We start from the raw sequence: 12,787 nt of genomic DNA, 5'->3' as shown, positions 1-12,787 counted from the left end.
GTTAGTTGATGCAGTTTCTTCCTTGCCTCGATGGTCTTTACATTTTGGCATGTTTTTGCAATGGCATGTTTAGGGCTTCTTCCTTCAGGGTCTCTTGTAAGGCAGGCCTGGTGGTGACAAAATCTCTAAGCATTTGCTTATCTGTAAAGGATTTTATTTCTCCTTCACTTATGAAACTTAGTTTGGCTGGATATGAAATTCTGGGTTTAAAATTCTTTTCTTTAAGAATGTTGAATATTGGCCCCCACTCTCTTCTGGCTTGTAGAGAGATCTGCTGTTAGTCTGATGGGCTTCCCTTTGTGGGTAACCCGACCTTTCTCTCTGGCTGCCCTTAAGATTTTTTCCTTCATTTCAACTTTGGTGAATCTGGCAATTATGTGTCTTGGAGTTGCTCTTCTCGAGGATTATCTTTGTGGCGTTCTCTGTATTTCCTGAATTTGAATGTTGGCCTGCCCTACTAGGTTGGGGAAGTTCTCCTGGATGATATCCTGAAGAGTGTTTTCCAACTTGGTTCCATTTTCCCCCTCACTTTCAGGCACCCCAATCAGACGTAGATTTGGTCTTTTTACATAATCCCATACTTCTTGCAGGCTTTGTTCATTTCTTTTTCTTCTTTTTTCTTTTGGTTTCTCTTCTCACTTCATTTCATTCATTTGATCCTCAATCGCTGATACTCTTTCTTCCAGTTGATCGAGTCGGTTACTGAAGCGTGTGCATTTGTCACGTATTTCTCGTGTCATGGTTTTCATCTCTGTCATTTCATTTATGACCTTCTCTGCATTAATTAGTCTAGCTGTCAATTCTTCCACTCTTTTTTCAAGATTTTTAGTTTCTTTGCGCTGGGTACGTAATTCCTCCTTTAGCTCTGAGAAGTTTGATGGACTGAAGCCTTCTTTTCTCATTTCGTCAAAGTCATTCTCTGACCAGCTTTGATCCGTTGCTGGTGATGGGCTGCGCTCCTTTGCAGGGGGAGATGTGCTCTTATTTTTTGAATTTCCAGCTTTTCTGCCCTGCTTTTTCCCCATCTTTGTGGTTTTATCTGCCTCTGGTCTTTGATGGTGACGTACTGATGGGGTTTTGGTATAGGTGTCCTTCCTGTTTGATAGTTTTCCTTCTAACAGTCAGGACCCTCAGCTGTAGGTCTGTTGGAGATTGCTTGAGGTCCACTCCAGACCCTGTTTGCCTGGGTATCAGCAGCAGAGGTTGCAGAAGATAGAATATTGCTGAACAGCGAGTGTACCTGTCTGATTCTTCCTTTGGAAGCTTCCTCTCAGGGGTGTACTCCACCCTGTGAGGTGTGGGGTGTCCGACTGCCCCTAGTGGGGGATGTCTCCCAGTTAGGCTACTCAGGGGTCGGGGACCCACTTGAGCAGGCAGTCTGTCCCTTCTCAGATCTCAACCTCCGTGTTGGGAGATCCACTGCTCTCTTCGAAGCTGTCAGACAGAGTCATTTGCATCTGTAGAGGTTTCAGCTGCTTTTGTTGTTGTTGTTGTTAACTGTGCCCTGTCCCCAGAGGTGGAGTCTACAGAGACAGGCAGGTTTCCTTGAGCTGCTGTGAGCTCCACCCAGTTCGAGCTTCCCAGTGGCTTTGTTTACCTACTTAAGCCTCAGCAATGGCGGGTGCCCCTCCCCCAGCCTCGCTGCTGCCTTGCGGTTAGATGGCAGACTGCTGTGTTAGCAATGAGGGAGGCTCCGTGGGCGTGGGACCCTCCCGGCCAGGTGTGGGATAAAATCTCCTGGTGTGCCTGTTTGCTAAGACCCTTGGTAAAGCGCAGTATTGGGGTGGGAGTTACCTGATTTTCCAGGTGTTGTGTGTCTCAGTTCCCCTGGCTAGGAAAAGGGATTCCCTTCCCCCTTGCGCTTCCCAGGTGAGGCGATGCCTCACCCTGCTTCAGCTCTCGCTGGTCGGGCTGCAGCAACTGACCAGCACCGATTGTCCAGCACTCCCTAGTGAGATGACCCCAGTACCTCAGTTGAAAATGCAGAAATCATCGGTCTTCTGTGTTGCTCGCGCTGAGAGTTGGAGACTGGAGCTCTTCCTATTCGGCCATCTTGCTCCGCCCCTAGTGTTTGTATTTTTAAAAGAGACGGGGTTTTGCCATCTTGGCCAGGCTGGCCCGAACTCCTGGCCTCAAGTAATCCACCTACCTTGGCCTCCCAAAGTGGTGGGATTACAGGCATGAGCCCCCTGCCCAGCCTTATTGAAGCAATTTTTAAAAACCACGTTTTTCTTGTTTCCTCTTTTCCCAGTGGGGACAATCCTTATTTTCTGATCATTTCTAATGTCTGGCACTTTGTTCTGCACCATGTCTCCCATTTAACATGCTTCAAAGCATTCATGTGGTATGGAGCTTCATTTGTCACATCTCTAGTTACTTCTGCTCATATTCTTTGTTGGTATTGCTTCGACAACATTTTTTCTTTTTCTTTTCTTTTCTTTTTTTTTTTTTTTGAGACAGAGTCTCGCCCTGTCACCCAGGCTGGAGTGCAGTGGCGCAATCTCAGCTCACTGCAAGCTCCGCCTCCCAGGTTCATGCCATTCTCCTGCCTTAGCCTTCCAAGTAACTGGGACTACAGGCACCCACAACCACGCCCAGCTAATTTCTGTATTTTTAGTCGAGGCGGGGTTTCACTGTGTTAGCCCCTTCAGAATGGTCTCGATCTCCTGACATCATGATCCGTCTGCCTCGGCCTCCCAGAGTGCTGGGATTACAGGTGCCAGCCACCACGCCCGGCCGCATTTTTTCTTTTTGATATTTATGCTTGGCCGTTTAGCCAGTGTGGGCCATTCATTTTCAAAGTCCATGCAATGAGCGTGTTCTTGGCAAGACCTTGCACATCATTTGGAGCTGTAGAAGTTTCCAACTGGGATTTGGTTAAAGCTCTGGGCATTTTCTGGAGATTAAAAAAAACTGCCAGGAAAATAATGAGGAGTTTTTCTTTAAAAAATCTTAATCCTCTTCCAAATGCTCTAGATAGCCTCTCAGTTGTTCCTTCGGAGATATTTGGTATGGGACTCTGTGTTTCAGCAAACTTCTTATTTTTCGTAATCTTGTTAGGACAGCTACAGCCCTCTCCACCATTTTAGGGTAGCTAGGGTGGTCCATATTTGTTATCTCTGACCCTGTAAAGCTGAATTGTCCAGAAATGCGTGTGTGTGTGCGCACGCGAGCACATGTGCACAGGCATGTGTATTCTAGTAGTGTCAGTCTTTTCTCTTTCTGTGTGGCCATGATGAAATTCAGGTACTGTTCTTCCATCATCTCATGTCACCTCTTCATAACCTGAGAGGCAAGTATTCTTTTCACCCCTATTTTACAGATGGGGAAAATTAAACTCGCTAAAGGTTACACTGCCAGGAGGTGGGCACCTTGATCCCCAGCTGTTAGACTTTGCTCCTCCTTGTGTAATCACTCTTCATGTGACATCTCCCTTTACCTCCCACCTTCGTAACTGTCCCCTACATCCATTCAATCAGCCCATTCCACTTGGGTCAGTTGAAGTACCTAAATACACTTTACTCAGGCATGAGAGTTTCAAGGTCCACCTGTATATTGCACTGGCTAACATTCAGCATTTTGGCTTGTGTTTCCAAAGTTTTTTAGATGGGACTCTCCAGCCAAGTATCTTGAATCAGTTTTAAAAGACCAATCCATCATCCATGCCTTGCCCAGGTTAACCTCTCTTAAGCCCATTTCTCTCCATATTCACCCTAAATCTGACCTAAACAATGTGTTAATAGTTCTTTTCTTCTGAGACCCAGCTTTTGTCCTTCTAGTCAAGCTAGAGTCCAATCGTAGTCATGAGGCCCATCTTCTTGGGGTCTCCACTAGTTCCTAGCTTCTAAAAAAAGAAAGTATTTTTCTTGTCCAAGATTATACTCTAGCAATATGGTTGTGGTCATAACTTTACCACCAACCCCTTCCATGAGCTGTTGTTGCTTTACCTTTGGCCTCCAGAAAATCTTATTATTTTCTCTCTACCATGCTCAAAACACATGTCCTGCCCTATTTTTTGATGAATAGTGAGTATTCTGAACTGTGTTCTGTCTCAGGCATTTCCAAACCCATTTGTAAAGTTCAAATTTGTCCCAGTTAATCCCAGATGGGAAGGAAGTGGAAATTTTTTTTATCACACCTTTTATAGGTATGCTAGCCTTTGTCAGGAGAATCAGTGTCTGAGTAGGTATTGCTATAGTTCTGCTGTTAATAGAAGAACAGTGTCCTGTGGTACTGCTGTGATTAAGGGTTTGTTTAGATATAGTTACAAACTCCTGTGCACTGCTATGTGATAAACTGGCAGTTCAACTTTACTCCAGGCAAACTCCATACCACTCTGGATCTGGGAATGGATCTGGTATTTTGCATGCCCCTCAAAAGTGATGCAATCTTATCAGCTATTACTACACAATGCTTCATAAAAACTATAAAAATACAAATGAAACGATAGAATTAGATTATCTTACATCCTATCAAAGAAGTAAACAGCTCATCCAAATTACATCACCAGGTGAGAGGTAAGAGGTAACCACACAGACTGAACATCCTAGGGGATCTATTCTGAAAGATGACTGGGAAGAATCGGTTGCCAGACCACAGCAGATGGTCAGGAAAGCAAGTGGTCAATTTGAAGCCTGCTGCAAAACTGAGGAACACTGGGGGAATAAAATTACCGATGCCAGCAGTTAGAGAAGTTGAATAGCAATAATGTGCTGAGGCTCAAGACAGAGCGATAAAAGTACTGACTTTATTAAAAAAAACACATGTACATGCTTTTTTTCATCTTGGAGGAACACACACTCCAAACCAACATTGTAGAAATTTTCTAATTCTAACATGAAGCAACATATATACCTTTCTCATAAATATTGGTGTTTATTGTTCATATTTTATAATCATAATCTTTCAGTTACTATTCTGAATGTCAGAGGCAAACCCAGATTTGCTAAGACATGAAAATGTATGGTGTGGTTATAGTAAGGTTAGAATAGACCCTCTATTTAATAACCAGGAACCATACAATTTTTTTTATTGGACTGACTGACCCTTTTGTCTCTGTGGTCATTTAGGTCTTCTTTTGGCTTGCAGTTGGCCTCAAGAGCAGACTCACAGAGGGATCTGTTTCATTTTCCCAATCTATAGACATTTTTAAACACTTGATGGTCAGAACACCACTGACAAAAGTATTTCAAGAGTTTGGCAATGAAACCTCGTATTTATTATGAAACAGTATCCTCTGGAGCCTAGAACTTTCTGAGGCTCAAGAAAGATATATAGCAATGAGTGGATAGAACCATCTTCCTGTCTCAGAACTGAGCTAAGTCATTTACTAGTGGTACCTGGTCAGCTCTTTGGGGAAGCTTCAAAAGAGGCAGATTCCAGCTTAGAAAAAGCATCAGTGCACTCTGAATCCCTAAGATCATTAACAGAGCCTTCATGGTATGTTATAAAAACTGAAGAACATCTAGAACCGATGAGTTGCTACCGTGTCTAGGTTTATGTTTTATGGTGGCCAAAACAAATGAAAAACAACTATAAGTACTGTGTTTGGCATCAGTACTACATGATAGTGAATCATAACAATGAGACTGAAAAGGTGACAAAGTAACTCAAAAGCAGATAAAAAAGAAAAACAAAAAACTTATAAAATTAGTCCCTAAATCAACTGCATTCACCCTAGATACACCTCATTTTTCTGACTCAAAACAGAATGCCTTTTTAAAATAGAAAACTGTGCTGGTAGTACAATAACATAGTTTCAGATTACTGAAGTTGCCTTAATTTCAAAAGCAGGTGATTTCTCATCAGCTTTAATGATGCCACCATTCCTGGTTGATGATGCTACCATTACCTGTTTATAATCTGTATAATGCTGTGATCATTGCTAATAATACTGGACCTTTCACGGGAAGCCCTCTTACAAGATGCAAACCAGAGCTGCCCTAAGGGCTTTGAAGGAAAGATCATCTGTACTCATTTTCCACAGGATTTTTCATCAGTTCTCCAGCAAATGTACAGAGAGACACAAAAACAATGTGTGTTATAGTCCCTGACCTAAAGAAAAATCTTGTGGATGACTTATAAGGAATTGAAATATTCAAGTGGTGGAGTCTGAACTACCACCAACCACGAGCCAATTAACTGCAAATTTATTGAACAATACTTGTGTTAGAGATTTTTGAGGGACACCAAAAAAGTCAACACCAAAAAAGTCAAGTATCTGATTGTTGTGCTGAAGGAACAAAAAAAATGGAAGACAGTTTTACAATACCATGAGGTAGTAGTATGTTATGGAAAGGATACAGGCTCTACACTCTGACAGGCTGACCCAGGCTCAAACTCAGACCTCCATGAGGTTTGTCAGTTGTGTCAAATTTTGATATTCTATTTTCTTGTATGTAAAATGAGAGTAATAATGCCATCTATTCTCAAGGTTGTTATGAGAATTATATTCATGATAGAATGAAAATAATCCTTTGCATTATAAAAAGTATTTTTTAAAGCCACCTTCTGTAATTCTAAAGAATACAAATTCAGCCTTTATTGGGTGAGCTAGGAGAATGAAAATTTACAAAGCAAAATTTCTTGGTGGAATAAAAGAGAAAGCTGAAGAGTGAACTTGTGTGGAATGATAGAAGGGAGGAGGGGCACTGCCCAAAGTGAAAAAACCGGGAGCTGCAGAACTGGAGAAGCTGCAGGTGTGCAGAGGGAGATAAGGCAGTTAGCAGATGAAGAAGTTAAAAAATAGATATTTAATTATAATTTTAAGTTGATACAATTTTTTGCTACATGTAATCATTTCCTCCATTTTCCAATATACTCTTTAGTAAAATCTGTAAATTTATCAAAGCTGTATAGAGTTGGATTTGTTTTTGGGAGATGGAGCCACGTTTTGAGTTTTGCTTAGAAGGATCAAGGTAAGAATCCAAGGCTGCTGTGGGGTCCCAGTCTTATCTGGGTCACATAGGTAAAATGCTTGACTGTTTTTTTTTTTTTTTTTTTTTTTTTTGAGACGGAGTCTCGCTCTGTCACCCAGGCTGGAGTGCTGTGGCCGGATCTCAGCTCACTGCAAGCTCCGCCTCCCGGGTTCATGCCATTCTCCTGCCTCAGCCTCCCGAGTAGCTGGGACTATAGGCGCCGCCACCTCGCCTGGCTAGTTTTTTGTAGTTTTTAGTAGAGACGGGGTTTCACCGTCTTAGCCAGGATGGTCTCGATCTCCTGACCTCGTGATCCGCCCGTCTCGGCCTCCCAAAGTGCTGGGATTACAGGCTTGAGCCACCGCGCCCGGCCTTGACTGTTGATAACTGTAGTAAAAGTAAACTATATGCAACTTACTGTTAATAGTTATTCAGAGGTAGGAAGAATATGTGCTAGAGTAATAACAAAAAAGATGTTTTGGAAAGAGTAGGATGTATACTTGTCTTTAAAAGTTATGGATAAAACTTTCAAGAAAGAAGAGAAGAGAGAAGCCATTCCAGGTAGAACATTTACATGGCAGAGATGTAGAAGCAACAGTGTATATGGTAATTTTAGGGAACTCTGAAGAGAACATTTTGATTATAACAAGAAATATTTGTTAAGAAATACTAAAATTGTGTCTGGATAACTTAGAATCACATTGAAAAGAGCTTTGAAAGACAAAGAGTTTGTGCTTGAGATAGTAAGCATGCAGGACATGGGGATGGTTTTGAGAAGGAACATCTAATCATGGATATTTTGTTTAAAAAATTAATCAGATTGGGATAATGGCTTGGGCTGTAAAAAGGAGAAAGTAAAGACCAACAAAAACAAGTGGGATGATGCTGCCTGAAAATTGTAGTATAGAAAGACAAGAAAAACTTAAGAAATTTTAAAAGAAAGTTAGTACAGCTTGGTAAGAAGTATGGAAAAGGAAATAATGAAAGCAGTTCTGAGATGGCAATCTGGAACAAAAACGGTGCTGTGAATAAAATGAAGAGCATTGGCAGGGGAATTTGACCAGGTGGTCAAAGATAGGACTGAGGATTTGAAGTTTCAGCAAGACATTCATGTGTGTCATGAGATCAGTTGGAAATAACTGGAGCAAAGGTGAAAAGTTAGGCTTGATGATGCCGATGAAGCCATTGTTTGCATTAAGTGTGACAGCTTAACTCCAAAAATTTTAATAGGTTCCTTGAGAATTTGAGAGTAGACAGAAAAAGGATAAACTACCCAGAGAGAGTTGAGACATAGAAGGCTATAAAAATCAAGAGAGGAAAGAATTCCAAGAGACATCTTCATACTTCCTTAACTCAATAAATGATACCACCGTTCACTGCTACTCTGGCCAAAACCTGGGAATCATCCTGAATTTCTCTCTTTCTTTCTCATCCTGTGCTCAACCCATCAGCCAATCTTGCTGAATCAACCTTTAAACATAGAATGTATTCTACCACCTCCATAGCTGCCACCTTGGCCAACACACTGACATATCTTACCTGGACTACAACAGTACCCCTGTAAATCATCTTACTGTTTCTCTTGGCCTCCACAGTCTAAAAATCGAAGTATGTCATCCAGAATATGTCATATTACGTCATTCTCTTACTCAGAAGACTTCCATGGCTGATGCTCATACTTAGAACAAAACTCAGTGACCTTGCTGTGGCCCTCAAGGCCCTAGATGTCCTGGCCTGATGTCTTTTGAGGCTACAGATCCCACTGCTCATTACTTCTCTTAGTCCACTGTAGCCACCCTGACCATTGTTGGCCTCCAGTAACCTAAGGAATATTAAATAAATAAAAGGGTAAATAAGTAATATAATATCATGTCATATAAATTCTGTGAAGAAAAATAATAATACAGCTAAGAGAGAGTGAGAGAGAAAGAGAGAAACATAAACCTAAGCCTTTTCCTTTGTCGTTCATATAGCTGAACTCCACTACCCACACCATGCCCATCACCACTGTCAGCAACACACATGTATTTTCATAACTTGATTCTTTTTTTACTTTCTTTTATTCTGTGAATATCTTGAGCATCAGTTGCTGTCCTAAACAATGGGGATCCAGCAGGGGTAAAAACAGACAATCCTCCCTGCCTTTGTGGAGCTTCCATTCTAGTGGGGGGATCATTCATTAGACAAGATGAATAAGTAAATATGGTGCATGGTAGATAATGACAAGTATTAGGGAGAAAAAGCATGGGAAGGGAATAGGAAGTATCTGTGTTGCATGTGGTGAACAGTAGTTGGAATTTTAGGTAGAGTGACCACTGATGGCCCCACTGAGGGGATGCTTAGGAAAGACTAGGAAAAAGCTGGGGGAGCAAACAAGTCTATAAAACAACAAACCAAAGACGTGAGAGGAGTGTGCCTGTCATATTTGTAAAAGAGCTGCTGGAGAGCCAAATGGAGGATGTGACATGATGGCAGAGAGGTGAGGGGGTCAGATTATGCAACAACTTACACTACTCTCTCTTACCTGTGTTATTTTTCTTCACAGAACTTCCAATACCTGACAGTATGTTACATATTTATATTTTTGTTTACTGAATGTAGAAAACATGTTCCATAAAGGCAGGTATATTAGTCCATTTTCATATTGCTATGAAGAAATACCCGAGACTGGATAATTTATAAAGAAAAAAAGAGGTTCCACATGGCTGGGGAGGCCTCATAATCATGGTGGAAGGCAGAGGAGCAAAGGCATGTCTTACATGGCAGCAGGCAAGAGAGCGTGTGTAGGGGAACTACCCTTTAAAACCATCAGATCTCATGAGAGTTACTCACTATCACAAGAACAGCACAGGAAAAAGCCACCCCCATGATTCAGTTACCTCCCACTAGGTCCCTCCTGTTACGGGATTACTGGATTATGGGATTATGGGATTATGGGAGCTACAATTCAAGATGAGATTTGGGTGGGGACACAGCCAAACCATATCAGCAGGACTTTGGACTTTTCACTGTAATACTTTCTGGCCCACACTAGAAACCCAATGTTAGTGAATAAATTACTGAGTGAAGGGGAGGGCCTGGAACATAATGGTAACTGTGGATTAGTGCAAACAGAAGGAGTCTTTGAAGTTGGCAGAAAGGTATTTACTGTATTTACTGGTCTTATAGCCCTTATGGCTCCTTCATAGTAATAAGTGCTTGAAGTAGGCATGGAGGGGTAAAGGAGTAGAAGTAAAAGAAATCAGATAAAGTGATATTACCCAGTTTTTAAGTTTCCTTAACAGCAATGAAATTAAATAGGTGTTGCACAGCTGCCTGTGGTATGTTCTTTTTTTCCTCTGACTTATTTATGATTTATTTATCTTCTTAAGTAGATACATTACAAAATTGAGCATGCGGTATTATGTTGATCCATTGCATCCCTTGGAGAACTGACAAATCCCACCCTGCTCATTGTTAACATAAATTTTAATTAAGATGTCTTAAACTCTATGTTAAGACTTAACTATAATCTCACTTACTTTGTGTGAGGTGTTGTCTATTTCATGATATAGGTAAAAATCTCAGGCAAAAGGTTTCCTCCAGCTTCAGAATATGAGACACAGTTAAGCCTAAGTGACTGAAGAACATTTCTATAAGGAAACCAATTAATGTAGATGAAAGACCTTTATAAGTAAGATCAAATATACAAGTAATGTAATTGAAAAAACAGCTGTGTGTTTTCTTGTCTCATCTTGAAAAAATTCAGACTCTCAACTATATTGTAGTAGAAGGCAGCATCCTATAAAATCAGATTTACACAATGTTATTTCAAAGAAAATACTGTAGGCTTTAAATCATTTATCCAAAAATCTTTTAAACATTAGAATAAAGATAATACAACAAAGGAAAAGAAAAGAAATTTTTCATGTTATAGAAGTGGCAGAGCTTTGTACAAGTAACATTTTTGGGGTAAGAGGGCATATCTGATCCTAGAAAAAACAGCCCTTCAGAACTCAAAGCAGAGAACTAAACAATAGAATACAAAATAATTAATTTCATGAGGCTCTGTTAATAACACCAACAACAAAATTTCTTTTCTGGGAGTGCTGTCATTTTTGTTAACCTTGGATACTTTCATCTTGTCTGATTTCATCATAAAAGAAAGTTACCAAGACAATTAATACGTTTTGATATAATCATCTTGGATTATAACAAAGTGCTTATAACGAAAGGCATTAAATAGTTCCTCTCATAAGCCTATCTTGTGGTTCCTATTAGCTATTGCTGATAATAGTCTATGCTGCTTATAAACTGGTCCAAAAAATCTTTAGTCCAAAGTTGGAGACACTTAATATCATGTAGATTTTCCTTATATATCAGTGCATCAGAAAAAAACTTTAAATTTTATGTTAATCAGAAGTAAATAAAACATACACTTTAAGGTCACTTTCAAGATTTTTTGCAAAATGAATCTTTAAAAAATATGCATTTTGATTACTTCCTGGGGCAGTCACTTATTTACAATTTAAGTACAAAATTTTTTTTGAAATAGACAAAAGTAGCTTATAAGTAGTCTTATTTCTTTTCCCCTTATCCATAAGGCTTTTCTTGCTCTTCATTTAGGTGAAATGGGATATGGCAATGATAGATAGCTACACAGTTATTTTGTTGCTAGGCTACGTGTGTGCCCATTTAACCTGCTTCCTGAGAGAGCACAGTTTCCAGAATGCTATGTAAAAATACTCCTTTGGTTCCTGGGAGGGGTAAAAAAAGCGAGTTGACATCCTCTCTAGACCACATTTGTTTAGCAGGTTGGAGGGGGCATGAACGATGAAAGATATATCCACAATGAACAAACTTGAAAAAAACTGACAGCTCCCTATCTTACATGAGGTAACAGATGGGGACATGGTTGTGTGCGTATCAGTGTGTGTTCGGGGGTCTTCAGAACAAGGAGCAGACAGGAGCTTTTGCCTTCTGCTTGCTTTCTTCATTTTCTTTCTTTCATAACTGCCTGTTCCTCTACCTTCTCACATATTTACAAAATACATAGAGGGAGCATTCTGGTTGTCTTTTCCCGAAGGCATAAACAGACACATTCTCTCTTTCTCTGTCTCTCATCTAAGGTATATTCCCAAAGTGTAAGTCAGCTTTATGTGAGCCTTGTAAAATGAATCTTAACAGAATTCCCAAAGTGATCATAGACCTGGCTTATGAATGGTGCACTCCATCCCTCAGATGTCCCCTATCCACTCCCACCCTCTCAGCCTCCCAATCACACATGAACAAATACCCATCCTCTCTCTCCAGGTGCCAGTAACCCTCCTGACTCCAGCAATCAACACACTAAGACTCTGCAGCCCCTTTCAGGCAACTTGCCTGGGATTCTATCAGAAGATGAGATATCCCATCCCCCAGTATTCCAGGTCAACTCCCCTTCCCCATCTCCTTATCTATTATGCTTTGGAACTACAGGCCCCAGCCCCAAACTCTCCAAAGTTTTCATTGCACAGATGCTGAACTCCTACTCTGTCTGCTTTGCAGCAACCAGAGGTACCCTAAGCTTCTTCAAAACAATAGAGGCTCAATGGTTGTTTCTGGTGAATCAAAGACTTGACCCATTTGTTGTAGACATTGTTAATCCATGTGTAATATCAATTTTTTAAATACCTGCACAAATATTAGTAGAAATACAAAAATCCCTTGAAAGAAATCAAATGAGTAAATATGACTATGATAATACAATCATCCTTGAGATTTATACCATTATTGTTTTGTACATGTACCACTTGTTCCCTTTATAACAAGTGCATAGCTTTACTGCTGCTAACATTTTGATCTCTTTTCTGCTGGGGACACTGCTTTTCAAGGTCTTTTATCAGTTTTAT

The 12,787-nt window shown here is 40.5% G+C and overlaps 1 protein-coding gene across 2 annotated transcripts in view; it reads left to right on the top strand.

The window, feature by feature from the left end:
- MORC1 (MORC family CW-type zinc finger 1) overlaps window positions 1–12,787 on the top strand; it is a 188,230-nt gene that overhangs the window by 140,330 nt on the left and 35,113 nt on the right. The gene's annotated exons all lie outside the window — the stretch shown is intronic.

Source organism: Rhinopithecus roxellana, chromosome 1 (genome assembly GCF_007565055.1).
Source record: "Rhinopithecus roxellana isolate Shanxi Qingling chromosome 1, ASM756505v1, whole genome shotgun sequence".
Classification (NCBI taxonomy): Eukaryota; Metazoa; Chordata; class Mammalia; order Primates; family Cercopithecidae; genus Rhinopithecus; species Rhinopithecus roxellana.
The sequence above is the reverse complement of the archived record's forward strand: the minus strand, read 5'-3'. Positions and strand labels throughout refer to the sequence as shown.